This window comes from Arachis stenosperma, chromosome 4 (genome assembly GCF_014773155.1).
Source record: "Arachis stenosperma cultivar V10309 chromosome 4, arast.V10309.gnm1.PFL2, whole genome shotgun sequence".
NCBI classification, from domain to species: domain Eukaryota; kingdom Viridiplantae; phylum Streptophyta; class Magnoliopsida; order Fabales; family Fabaceae; genus Arachis; species Arachis stenosperma.
Genome location: NC_080380.1, coordinates 35798507 through 35812256, shown reverse-complemented (window position 1 = coordinate 35812256; position 13750 = coordinate 35798507). Strand labels below are relative to the sequence as shown.

Genomic DNA, 13750 nt, shown 5'->3' with positions numbered 1-13750 from the left:
TAGCCTAGGGTGTACAGAAATGAGTAAATGACATAAAAATCCACTTCCGGGCCCACTTGGTGTGTGCTTGGGCTGAGCAATGAAGCATTTTCGTGTAGAGACTTCTCTTGGAGTTAAACGCCAGCTTTTATGCCAGTTTGGGCGTTTAACTCCCAATTAGGTGCCAGTTCCGGCGTTTAACGCTGGAATTTCTGTAGGTGACTTTGAACGCCGATTTGAGCCATCAAATCTTGGGCAAAGTATGGACTATCATATATTGCTGGAAAGCCCAGGATGTCTACTTTCCAACGCCGTTGAGAGCGCGCCAATTGGGCTTCTGTAGCTCCAGAAAATCCACTTCGAGTGCAGGGAGGTCAGAATCCAACAGCATCTGCAGTCCTTTTCAGTCTCTGAATCAGATTTTTGCTCAGGTCCCTCAATTTCAGCCAGAAAATACCTGAAATCACAGAAAAACACACAAACTCATAGTAAAGTCCAGAAAAGTGAATTTTAACTAAAAACTAATAAAAATATACTAAGAACTCAACTAAAACTACTAGAAACATACTAAAAACAATGCCAAAAAGCGTACAAATTATCCGCTCATCACAACACCAAACTTAAATTGTTGCTTGTCCCCAAGCAACTAAAGATCAAATAAGATAAAAAGAAGAGAATATGCAATGAACTCCAAAAACATCTATGAAGATCAGTATTAATTAGATGAGCGGGGCTTTTAGCTTTTTGCCTCTGAATAGTTTTGGCATCTCACTTTATCCTTTGGAACTCAGAATGAATGGCTTCTTTAGGAACTCAGAATCCAGATAGTGTTATTGATTCTCCTAGTTAAGTATGATGATTCTTGAACACAGCTACTTTATTGAGTCTTGGCTGTGGCCCAAAGCACTCTGTCTTCCAGTATTACCACCGGATACATACATGCCACAGACACATAATTGGGTGAACCTTTTCAGATTGTGACTCAGCTTTGCTAAAGTCCCCAATTAGAGGTGTCCAGGGTTCTTAAGCACACTCTTATTGCCTTGGATCACAACTTTATTTCTTTCTTTCTCTTTCTCTTTTCTTCTTTCTCTTTTTTTTTTCGTTTGCTTTTTGCTTCTCTTTTTTTTTTGTGTTCACTGCTTTTTCTTGCTTCAAGAATCATTTTTATGATTTTTCAGATCCTCAGTAACATGTCTCCTTTTTCATCATTCTTTCAAGAGCCAACATTCATGAACCACAAATTCAAAAGACATATGCACTGTTCAAGCATACATTCAGAGAACAAAAGTGTTGCCACCACATCAAAATAATTAAACTGTTATAAAATTCAAAATTCATACAATTCTTTTTCTTTTCAATTAAGCACGTTTTTATTTAAGAAAGGTGATGGATTCATAGGACATTCATAACTTTAAGGCATAGACACTAATACACTAATGATCATAAGACACAAACATGGATAAACATAAGCACTAAAATTCGAAAAACAGAAGAATAAAGAACAAGGAAATCAAGGAACGGGTCCACCTTAGTGATGGCGGCTCTTCCTTCCTCTTGAAGGTCCTATGGAGTGCTTGAGCTCCTCAATGTCTCTTCCTTGCCTTTGTTGCTCCTCTCTCATGATTCTTTGATCTTCTCTTATTTCATGGAGGAGAATGGAGTGTTCTTGGTGCTCCACCCTTAGTTGTCCCATGTTGGAACTCAATTCTCCTAGGGAGGTGTTTAGTTGCTCCCAATAGTTTTGTGGAGGAAAGTGCATCCCTTGAGGCATCTCAGGGATCTCATGATGAGAGGGGTCTCTTGTGTGCTCCATCCTTTTCTTGGTAATGGGCTTATCCTCATCAATGGTGATGTCTCCCTCTATGTCAACTCCAACTGAATAACAGAGGTGACAAATGAGGTGAGGAAAGGCTAACCTTGCCAAGGTAGAGGACTTATCCGCCACCTTGTAGAGTTCTTGGGCTATAACCTCATGAACTTCCACTTCTTCTCCAATCATGATGCTATGGATCATGATGGCCCGGTCTAAAGTAACTTCGGACCGGTTGCTAGTGGGAATGATTGAGCGTTGGATAAACTCCAACCATCCTCTAGCCACGGGTTTGAGGTCATGCCTTCTCAATTGAACCGGCTTGCCTCTTGAATCTCTCTTCCAGTGTGCGCCCTCTTCACATATGATTGTGAGGACTTGGTCCAACCTTTGATCAAAGTTGACCCTTCTTGTGTAAGGATGTTCATCTCCTTGCATCATAGGCAAGTTGAACGCCACCCTCACACTTTCCGGACTAAAATCCAAGTATTTCCCCCGAACCATAGTAAGATAATTCTTTGGATCCGAGTTCATACTTTGATCATGGCTCTTGGTGATCCATGCATTGGCATAGAACTCTTGAACCATCAAGATTCCGACTTGTTGAATGGGGTTGGTAAGCACTTCCCAACCTCTTCTTCGGATCTCATGGCGGATCTCCGGATATTCACCCTTTTTGAGTGAAAAGGGGACCTCGGGGATCACCTTCTTCAAGGCCACAACTTCATAGAAGTGGTCTTGATGCACCCTTGAGATGAACCTATCCATCTCCCATGACTCGGAGGTGGAAGCTTTTGTCTTCCCTTTCCTCTTTCTAGAGGTTTCTCCGGCCTTGGATGCCATAATGGTTATGGAAAAACGAAAAAGCAACGCTTTTACCACACCAAACTTAAAATGTTTGCTCGTCCTCGAGCAAAAGAAGAAAGGAGAGAGTAGAAGAAGAAGAAATGAGGAAGAGGGAGATGGTGGTGTATTCGGCCAAAGAGGGGGAGAAGTGGTGTTTTGGTTGTGTGAAAATGAAGGAGTGAAGAAGGGTATTTATAGGAGAGAGGGGAAATAGGGTTCGGCCATATTGGGTGGGTTTGGGAGGGAAAGTGGTTTGAATTTGAAGGGTGAGGTTGGTGGGGTTTTATGAAGGATGGATGTGAGTGGTGAAGAGAAAGATGGGATTTGATAGGTGAATGGGGTTTTGGGGAAGAGGTATTGAGGTGATTGGTGAATGGGGGAAGAAGAGAGAGAGTGGTGGTGGGGTTGGTGGGGATCCTGTGGGGTCCACAGATCCTGTGGTGTCAAGGAAAAGTCATCCCTGCACCAAATGTTGCTCAAAATCACGTTTTGAGCCATTTCTGGCGTTAAACGCCGGGCTGGTGCCCATTCCTGGCGTTTAACGCCAGGTTCTTGCCCTTTTCTGGCGTTTAACGCCAGTCTGGTGCCCCTTTCTGGCGTTAAACGCCCAGAATGGTGCCAGACTGGGCGTTAAACGCCCAACTGCTAGGTTTACTGGCGTTTGAACGCCAGCAACTTCTTCCTCCAGGGTGTGCTGTTTCTTCCTGTTTTTCATTCTGTTTTTGCTTTTTCAATGGATTTTGTGACTTCTTATGATCATCAACCTACAAAAAACATAAAATGACAAAAGAAAATATATAAACTATAATCATTGGGTTGCCTCCCAACAAGCGCTTCTTTAATGTCAGTAGCTTGACAGAGGGCTCTCATGGAGCCTCACAGATACTCAGAGCAATGTTGGAACCTCCCAACACCAAACTTAGAGTTTGAATGTGGGGGTTCAACACCAAACTTAGAGTTTGGTTGTGGCCTCCCAACACCAAACTTAGAGTTTGACTGTGGGGGCTCTTCTTGACTCTGATTTGAGAGAAGCTCTTCATGCTTCTTCTCTATGGTGACAGAGGGATATCCTTGAGCCTTAAACACAAAGGATTCTCCATTCACTTGAATGATCAGTTCACCTCCATCAACATCAATCACAGCCTTTGCTGTGGCTAGGAAAGGTCTGCCAAAGATGATAGATTCATCCATGCACTTCCCAGTCTCTAGGACTATGAAATCAGTAGGAATGTAATGGTCTTCAACCTTTACCAAAACATTCTCCACAAGTCCATGAGCTTGTTTTCTTGAGTTGTCTGCCATCTCTAGTGAGATTCTTGCAGCTTGTACCTCAAAGATCCCTAGCTTCTCCATTACTGAGAGAGGCATGAGGTTTACACTTGACCCTAAGTCACACAGAGCCTTCTTGAAGGTCATGGTGCCTATGGTGCAAGGTATGGAAAACTTCCCAGGATCTTGTCTCTTTTGAGGTAATTTCTGCCTAGACAAGTCATCCAGTTCTTTGGTGAGCAAAGGAGGTTCATCCTCCCAAGTCTCATTTCCAAATAACTTGTCATTTAGCTTCATGATTGCTCCAAGGTATATAGCAACTTGCTCTTCAGTGACATACTCATCCTCTTCAGAGGAAGAATACTCATCAGAGCTCATGAAAGGCAGAAGTAAGTCCACTGGAATCTCTATGGTCTCATTTTAAGTCCCAGATTCCTATGGTTCCTCATTGGGGAACTCAAGTGAGGTCAGTGCACGCCCATTGAGGCCTTCCTCAGTGGCGTTCACTTCCTCTCTATCCTCTCCAAATTCGGCCATATTGATGGCTTTGCACTCTCCTTTTGGATTTTCTTCTGTGTTGCTTGGGAGAGTACTTGGAGGGAGTTCAGTAACTTTCTTGCTCAGCTGTCCCACTTGTCCTTCCAAATTTCTAATGGAGGACCTTGTTTCATTCATGAAACTTTGAGTGGTTTTAATTAGATCAGAGACCATGGTTGCTAAGTCAGAGGGGTTCTGCTTAGGATTCTTTGTCTGTTGCTGAGAAGATGATGGAAAAGGTTTGCCACTGCTAAACCTGTTTCTTCCACCATTATTGTTATTGAAACCTTGTTGAGGTCTCTCTTGATTCTTCCATGAGAAATTTGGGTGATTTCTCCATGAAGAATTATAGGTGTTACCATAGGGTTCTCCTAGGTAATTCACATCTTCCATTGAAGGGTTCTCAGGATCATAAGCTTCTTCCTCAGATGAAGCCTCCTTAGTACTGATTGGTGCATTTTGCATTCCAGACAGACTTTGAGAAATCAAATTGACTTGTTGAGTCAATATTTTATTCTGAGCCAAAATGGCGTTCAGAGTGTCAATCTCAAGAACTCCTTTCTTCTGACTAGTCCCATTGTTTACAGGATTCCTTTCAGAAGTGTACATGAATTGGTTATTTGCAACCATCTCAATGAGCTCTTGAGCCTCTGTAGGCGTCTTCTTCAGATGAAGAGATCCTCCAGCAGAGCTATCCAAAGACATCTTGGACAGTTCAGAGAGACCATCATAGAAAATACCTATGATGCTCCATTCAGAAAGCATGTCAGATGGACATTTTCTGATTAATTGTTTGTATCTTTCCCAAGCTTCATAGAGGGATTCTCCATCCTTCTGTCTGAAGGTTTGGACTTCCACTCTAAGCTTACTCAATTTTTGAGGTGGAAAGAACTTTGCCAAGAAGGCATTGACTAGCTTTTCCCAAGAGTCCAGGCTTTCCTTAGGTTGGGAGTCCAACCATATCCTAGCTCTGTCTCTTACAGCAAAAGGGAATAGCATCAGTCTATAGACCTCAGGGTCTACCCCATTAGTCTTGACTGTGTCACAGATTTGCAAGAATTCAGCTAAGAACTGATGAGGATTTTCCAATGGAAGTCCATGGAACTTGCAATTCTGTTGCATTAGAGAAACTAATTGAGGCTTAAGCTCAAAGTTGTTTGCTCCAATGGCAGGGATAGAGATGCTTCTCCCATAGAAGTTGGGAGTAGGTGCAGTAAAGTCACCCAGCACCTTCCTTGCATTGTTGGCATTGTTGTTGTTTTCGGCTGCCATGTCTTCTTCTTCTTTGAAGAATTCGGTTAGGTCCTCTACAGACAGTTGTGCCTTAGCTTCTCTTAGCTTTCTCTTCAAGGTCCTTTCAGGTTCAGGGTCAGCTTCAACAAGAATGTCTTTGTCTCTGCTCCTGCTCATATGAAAGAGAAGAGAACAAGAAAATATGGAATCCTCTATGTCACAGTATAGAGATTCCTTGAGGTGTCAGAGGAAAAAAAATGGAAGACAGAGGTAGAAAATTCGAACTTATCAAAGAAGATGGAGTTCGAATTTTGCATTAAGGAATAGTGTTAGTCCATAAATAGAAGGATGTGAGAAGAAGGGAAGTAATTTTCGAAAATTAAGTAAAAGATTTTGAAAACATTTTGAAAAACACTTAATTGATTTTCGAAAACCAAGAATAGAAAAGAAATCAAGTGATTTTTGAAAAAGATTTTGAAATTAGAAGTTAAAAAGATATGATTGAAAACTAGTTTGAAAAAGATGTAATTAAAAAAGATTTGATTGAAAAGTTATGGTTTTAAAAAGATTTGATTGAGAAGATATGATTTGAAAACAATTTTAAAAGATATGATTTGAAAACAATTTGAAAAGATATGATTTTAAAAATTAATGACTTGCCTAACAAGAAAAGATATGATTCAAACATAAAACCTTCCTCAACAGAAAAGGCAAAAAAATGTTCAATCAAATCATTAATTGTTAGTAAGTATCTTTGAAAAAGGAAAGAAATTGATTTTGAAAACATTTGATTGAAAAGATATGATTTGAAAAAGATTTGATTTTGAAAAACTTTGAAAACTTGAAAAAAAAAATTGATTTTGAAAACAAAATCTTCCCCCTTTGCCATCCTGGCGTTAAACGCCCAGAATGGTGCACATTCTGGCGTTTAACGCCCAAAACTATACCCTTTTGGGCGTTAAACGCCCAACCAGGCACCCTGGCTGGCGTTTAAACGCCAGTCTGTCTTCTTCACTGGGCATTTTTGAATGCCCAGCTTTTTCTGTATAATTCCTCTGCAGTATGTTCTGAATCTTCAATTCTCTGTATTATTGACTTGAAAAGACACAAATTAAAAATATTTTTGGATTTTTAATAATGAGGAATGATCAAAATGCATCTAAAATCAAATAACAATGCATGCAAGACACCAAACTTAGCAGTTTTTATACTACTGACACTAACAAAATGAAAATGCATATGAGAAACAACAAAACACTCAAGTCAATAGAATTCAAAGATCAAAACAAGAAAATCATCAAGAACAACTTGAAGATTAATTAAGACACATGCATAAATTCGAAAAATGCAAGAAGAACAGAAACATGCAATTGACACCAAACTTAAAACGAGACACTAGACTTAAATAAGAAATAATTTTTTGTTTTTATGATTTTGTAATTTTTTTGGATTTTTTCGAAAATTAGGTGAAAAGGAAAATAAAGGTATCAAAATTCTTAATGAGAATTCCAGGAATCATGCAATGTTAGTCTAAAGCTTGAGTCTAAAGGAATTAGACATAGCTAGCTAAGCTTCAGCAAGACATTGCATTCAAGAGCTAAATTGATGATGATCAATCAGCTTTGGTGATGATAAGAACATCACCTTGAAACACTAGAATTCATTCTTAAGAACTCTGAAGAAAAATACCTAATCTAAGCAACAAGATGAACCGTCAGTTGTCCATACACAGAACAATCCCCGGCAACGGCGCCAAAAACTTGGTGCTGTTGCCGGATTTTGGCACTGATGTCACCGGACCAAAAGCTTGCTCAAAACTCGAACAATCCCCGGCAACGGCACCAAAAACTTGGTGCACGAAATTGTGATCAATACTTTTCAAAACATAAACAATCCCTAGTAATGGCTCCAAAGACTTGGTGCTCAATACCATGGCATAAACACAACTTCGCACAACTAACCAGCAAGTGCACTGGGTCGTCCAAGTAATAAACCTTACGCGAGTAAGGGTCGATCCCACGGAGATTGGTGGTATGAAGCAAGCTATGGTCATCTTGTAAATCTCAGTCAGGCAGACTCAAATGGATATGGTGATGAACGAAAATAACATAAAAGATAAAGATAGAGATACTTATGTATATCATTGGTGAGAGCTTCAGACAAGCGTATGAAGGTGCCTTCCCTTCCGTCTCTCTGCTTTCCTACTGCCTTCATCCAATCCTTCTTACTCCTTTCCATGGCAAGCTCGTGTAGGGTTTCACCGTTGTCAGTGGCTACCTCCCATCCTCGCAGTGAAAGCTAATGCTCACGCACTCTGTCACAGTACGGCCAATCACCGGTTCGGTTCCCGCTCCTACTGGAATAGAATCCCTCTTTTGCGTCTGTCACTAACGCCCAGCAGGTTAGGAGTTTGAAGCACGTCACAGTCATTCAATCATTGAATCCTACTCAGAATACCACAGACAAGGTTTAGACCTTCCGGATTCTCTTGAATGCCGCCATCAGGTCCTGCCTATACCACGAAGATTCCGATTAAAGAATCCAAGAGATATTCACTAGAGCCTTGGTTGCTTGTAGAACAAAAGTGGTTGTCAGTCACCTTGTTCATGAGTGAGAATGATGATGAGTGTCACGGATCATCACATTCATCAAGTTGAAGAACAAGTGATATCTTAGAACAAGAACAAGCGGAATTGAATGGAAGAACAATAGTAATTGCATTAATACTCGAGGTACAGCAGAGCTCCACACCTTAATCTATGGTGTGTAGAAACTCCACCGTTGAAAATACATAAGAACAAGGTCTAGGCATGGCCGAATGGCCAGCCTCCCAAAGTGAGTTTAATCCTCAAAACATGATCAAAAGACTCTCTATATCCCTATTACAATAGTAAAAGGTCCTACTTATAGAAAACTAGTAGCCTAGGGTGTACAGAAATGAGTAAATGACATAAAAATCCACTTCCGGGCCCACTTGGTGTGTGCTTGGGCTGAGCAATGAAGCATTTTCGTGTAGAGACTTCTCTTGGAGTTAAACGCCAGCTTTTATGCCAGTTTGGGCGTTTAACTCCCAATTAGGTGCCAGTTCCGGCGTTTAACGCTGGAATTTCTGTAGGTGACTTTGAACGCCGATTTGAGCCATCAAATCTTGGGCAAAGTATGGACTATCATATATTGCTGGAAAGCCCAGGATGTCTACTTTCCAACGCCGTTGAGAGCGCGCCAATTGGGCTTCTGTAGCTCCAGAAAATTCACTTCGAGTGCAGGGAGGTCAGAATCCAACAGCATCTGCAGTCCTTTTCAGTCTCTGAATCAGATTTTTGCTCAGGTCCCTCAATTTCAGCCAGAAAATACCTGAAATCACAGAAAAACACACAAACTCATAGTAAAGTCCAGAAAAGTGAATTTTAACTAAAAACTAATAAAAATATACTAAGAACTCAACTAAAACTACTAGAAACATACTAAAAACAATGCCAAAAAGCGTACAAATTATCCGCTCATCAGATTCACATCCTTCCCTTCCTCTCTAGGTTCGGCCATTTTGATTATGTCAATGGCCTTGCACTCTCTTTTCAGATTCTCTTCAGTATTGCTTGGGAGAGTACTAGGAGGAGTTTTAGTGATTTTCTTACTCAGCTGGCCCACTTGTGCCTCCAAATTTCTAATGGAGGTCCTTGTTTCACTCATGAAACTTAAAGTGGCCTTAGACAGATCAGAGACTATGTTTGCTAAGCTAGAGGGGCTCTGCTCAGAATGCTCTGTCTGTTGCTGAGAAGATGATGGAAAAGGCTTGTTATTGCTGAGCCTGTTTCTTCCACCATTATTAAAGCTTTGTTGGGGCTTTTATTGATCCTTCCATGAGAAATTTGGATGATTTCTCCATGAAGAATTATAGGTGTTCCCATAGGGTTCACCCATGTAATTCACCTCTGCCATTGCAGGGTTCTCAGGATCATAAGCTTCTTCTTCAGAAGATGCCTCTTTAGTACTGTTGGATGCATTTTGCCATCCATTCAAACTTTGAGAAATCATGTTGACTTGCTGAGTCAACATTTTGTTCTGAGCCAATATGGCATTCAGAGCATCAATTTCAAGAACTCCCCTCTTCTGAGGCGTCCCATTACTCATAGGATTCCTCTCATAGGTGTACATGAATTGGTCATTTGCAACCATGTCAATGAGTTCTTGAGCTTCTGCAGGCGTTTTCTTTAGGTAAATGGATCCACCTGCAGAATGGTCCAATGACATCTTAGAGAACTCAGATAGACCATAATAGAATATATCCAAAATGGTCCACTCTGAAAGCATGTCAGAAGGACACCTTTTGTTCATCTGCTTGTATCTTTCCCAAGCTTCATAGAGGAATTCACCATCTTTCTGTTTGAAGGTCTGAACATCCACTCTAAGCTTGCTCAGCTTTTGAGGAGGAAAGAACTTACCCAAGAAGGCCGTGACCAACTTATCCCAAGAGTCCAGGCTATCTTTAGGTTGTGAGTCCAACCATGTTCTAGCTCTGTCTCTTACAGCAAAAGGGAAAAGCATGAGCCTGTAGACTTCAGGATCTACTCCATTAGTCTTAACAGTCTCACAGATATGCAAGAACTCAGTTAAAAACTGATAGAGATCTTCTGATGGAAGTCCATGGAACTTGCAGTTCTGTTGCATTAGAGCAACTAGTTGAGATTTCAGCTCAAAATTGTTTGCTCCAATGGCAGGGATTGAGATGCTTCTTCCATCAAACTTGGAAGTGGGTGTAGTGTAGTCACCAAGCATCCTCCTTGCATTATTATTTTCGGCTGCCATCTCCTCTTTCTTTTCAAAAATTTCTGTAAGGTTGTCTTTGGATTGTTGTAATTTAGCTTCTCTTAGTTTCCTCTTCAGAGTCCTTTCAGGTTCAGGATCTGCTTCAACAAGAATATTCTTGTCCTTGCTCCTGCTCATATGAAAAAGAAGGGAACAGAAAATAATAATAGGGATCCTCTTTACCACAGTAGAGAGATTTCTTTATGTTAGTAAAAGAAGAAAAGAATAGAAGAAGGAAAAGAGGAAAATTTGAACTCAGAGAGGAAGAAAGGGTTTGAATTTTAAGATGAAGAGAAAAGTGTTAGTAATTAAATAAATAAATAGAAGAAGATGAGAGAGGGAGAAATTCGAAAATTATTTTTGAAAAATAGTTAGTGATTTTCGAAAATTGAGAGAAGAAATAAAATTAAAATTAAAATTTGAAACACTTAGTTAATTAAAAGAATCTTGAAAAAGAGGGAGGCATTTTCGAAATTTAGAAAGAGAAAAGTAGTTAAGTGGTTTTGAAAAAGATAAGAAACAAACAAAAAGTCAATTAGTTAGTTGAAAAGATTTGAAAATCAATTTCGAAAAGATAAGAAGTTAGAAAAGATTTTTGAAATCAATTTTGAAAAAGATATGATTTGAAAAGGATCTTTTGAAAAGATATGATTGAGAAAGATATTTTGGAAAAGATTTAATTTTTAAAATTAAAATTGATTACTTGACTAACAAAAAACTAAAAGATATGACTCTAGAATTTAAAGATTGAACCTTACTTAACAAAAAGTAACAAACTTCAAATTTTTGAATCAATCACATTAATTGTTAGTAAAGTTTTTGAAATTTTGAAATAAAGATAAGAAAAAGATTTTGAAAATAAATTTTAAAAATTTTCGAAAATAATAAAAAAATGAAAAAGATTTGATTTTTGAAAAAGTTTTGAAAAGATAGCATTTTTAAAATTGAAAATTTGACTTGACTTATAAGAAATAGCTAAGTTTAAAAAATTTTTGACTAAGTCAACTCAAATTTTCAAAATTTATGAGAAAAAAAAGGAAAAGATATTTTTTTATTTTTGAATTTTTAATGAGGAGAGAGAAAAACAACAAAAATGACGCACAACATGAAAATTATGAATCAAAACACATGATGCATGCAAGAACACTATGAATGTCAAAATGAATACCAAGAACACTTTGAAGATCAATATGAACATCAAGACTTATTTTTGAAAAATTTTCAAGAAAAGAAAAACATGCAAGACACCAAACTTAGAAATTTTTAATACTTAGACACTATGAATGCCAAAGTGCATATGAAAAATAACAAAAAACACAAAACAAGAAAATTTAAAGATCAAACAAGAAGACTTGTCAACAACAACTTGAAGATCATGAAGAGCACATGCATGAATTTTCGAAAAATGCAAAAATTTCTAAGACATGCAATTGACACCAAACTTAAAAATTGACACTAGATTCAAACAAGAAACACAAAATATTTTTTGTTTTTATGATTTTTATGAATTTTTATAATTTTTTTTGAAAGATTTTTGAAAAACTTTTTGAAAATAAAATTACCAAATCTGAGCAACAAGATGAACCGTCAGTTGTCCAAACTCGAACAATCCCCGGCAACGGCGCTAAAAACTTGGTGTTGTTACCGAAATCTTGAATAATCGCTGGCTTCAAACTCGAACAATCCCCGGCAACAGCGCCAAAAACTTGGTGCACGAAATTGTGATCATCAACGATGGCGCCAAAAACTTGGTAGCGCTCTCAACGTGAATCACACTTTGTCACAACTTCGCACAACTAACCAGCAAGTGCACTGGGTCGTCCAAGTAATAAACCTTACGTGAGTAAGGGTCGATCCCACGGAGATTGTTGGTATGAAGCAAGCTATGGTCATCTTATAAATCTCAGTTAGGTGGATTCAAGTGGTTATAAATGTTTCAAAAATAATAATAAATAAAGCATAAAATAAAGATAGAGATACTTATCTAATTCATTGATGAGACTTTCAGAAAAGTGTATAGAGATGCTTGTCCCTTCTGAATCTCTACTTTCCTACTGCTTTCATCCAATCCTTCATACTCCTTTCCATGGCAAGGTGTATGTAAGGCATCACCGTTGTCAATGGCTACTTTCCATCCTCTCAGTGAAAATGGTCCAAATGCTCTTGTCACAGCATGGCTAATCATCTGTCGGTTCTCGATCATGTCAGAATAGAATCCATTGATTCTTTTGTGTCTGTCACCACGCCCAACAATCGCGAGTTTGAAGCTCGTCACAGTCATTCAATCCCTGAATCCTACTCGAAATACCACAGACAAGGTTTAGACTTTCCGGATTCTCAAGAATGGCCGCCAAAGGGTTCTAGCTTATACCACGAAGATTCTGATTAAGGAATCCAAGAGATACACGCTCGTTCTAAGGTAGAACAGAAGTGGTTGTCAGTCACGTGTTCATAGGTGAGAATGATGATGAGTGTCACGGATCATCACATCCATCATGTTGAAGTGTAGTGAATATCTTAGAACAAGAATAAGCTGAATTGAATAGAAAATAGTAGTAATTGCATTAAAACTCGAGGTACAGCAGAGCTCCACACCGTTAATCTATGGTGTGTAGAAACTCCACCGTTGAAAAATACATAAGTGATGGTCCAAGCATGGCCGAATGGCCAGCCCCCCTGAAGGTCTAAAATCGCATACACTGACTAAAGATCAATCAAAAGACATCTAATACAATAGTAAAATATCCTATTTATACTAGACTAATTACTAGGGTTTACAGAAATAAGTCTAAATGCAGAAATCCACTTCCGGGGCCCACTTTGGTGTGTGCTTGGGATGAGCTTGAGCTTTACACGTGCAGAGGCTTCTCTTGGAGTTAAACGCCAAGTTGTAACGTATTTTTGGCGTTTAACTCTGGTTTGTGATGTGTTTCTGGCGTTTTACTCCAGAATGCAGCATGGAACTGGCATTAAACGCCAGTTTACGTCATCTAAGCTCGAACAAAGTATGGACCATTATATATTGCTGGAAATCTCTAGATGTCTACTTTCCAACGCCGTTGAGAGTGCGCCATTTCGGAGTTCTGTAGCTCCAGAAAATCCATCTCGAGTGCAGGGAGGTCAGAATTCGACAGCATCAGTAGTCCTTTGTCAGCCTAAATCAGATTTTTGCTCAGGTCCCTCAATTTTAGCCAGAAAATACCTGAAATCACAGAAAAACACACAAACTCATAATAAAGTCCAGAAATGTGAATTTTGCATAAAAAC

General features: G+C 39.1%; 2 non-coding genes across 2 annotated transcripts; both read left to right on the top strand.

The window, feature by feature from the left end:
- Positions 1–5207: 5207 nt before the first annotated feature.
- Positions 5208–5311, top strand: LOC130977359 (small nucleolar RNA R71). The gene has a single exon (XR_009085053.1). It is a non-coding gene; the product is annotated as a small nucleolar RNA R71 (small nucleolar RNA).
- A 4671-nt stretch (positions 5312–9982) lies between these two features.
- Positions 9983–10090, top strand: LOC130977694 (small nucleolar RNA R71). The gene has a single exon (XR_009085376.1). It is a non-coding gene; the product is annotated as a small nucleolar RNA R71 (small nucleolar RNA).
- The last annotated feature ends 3660 nt before the right edge of the window (positions 10091–13750 follow it).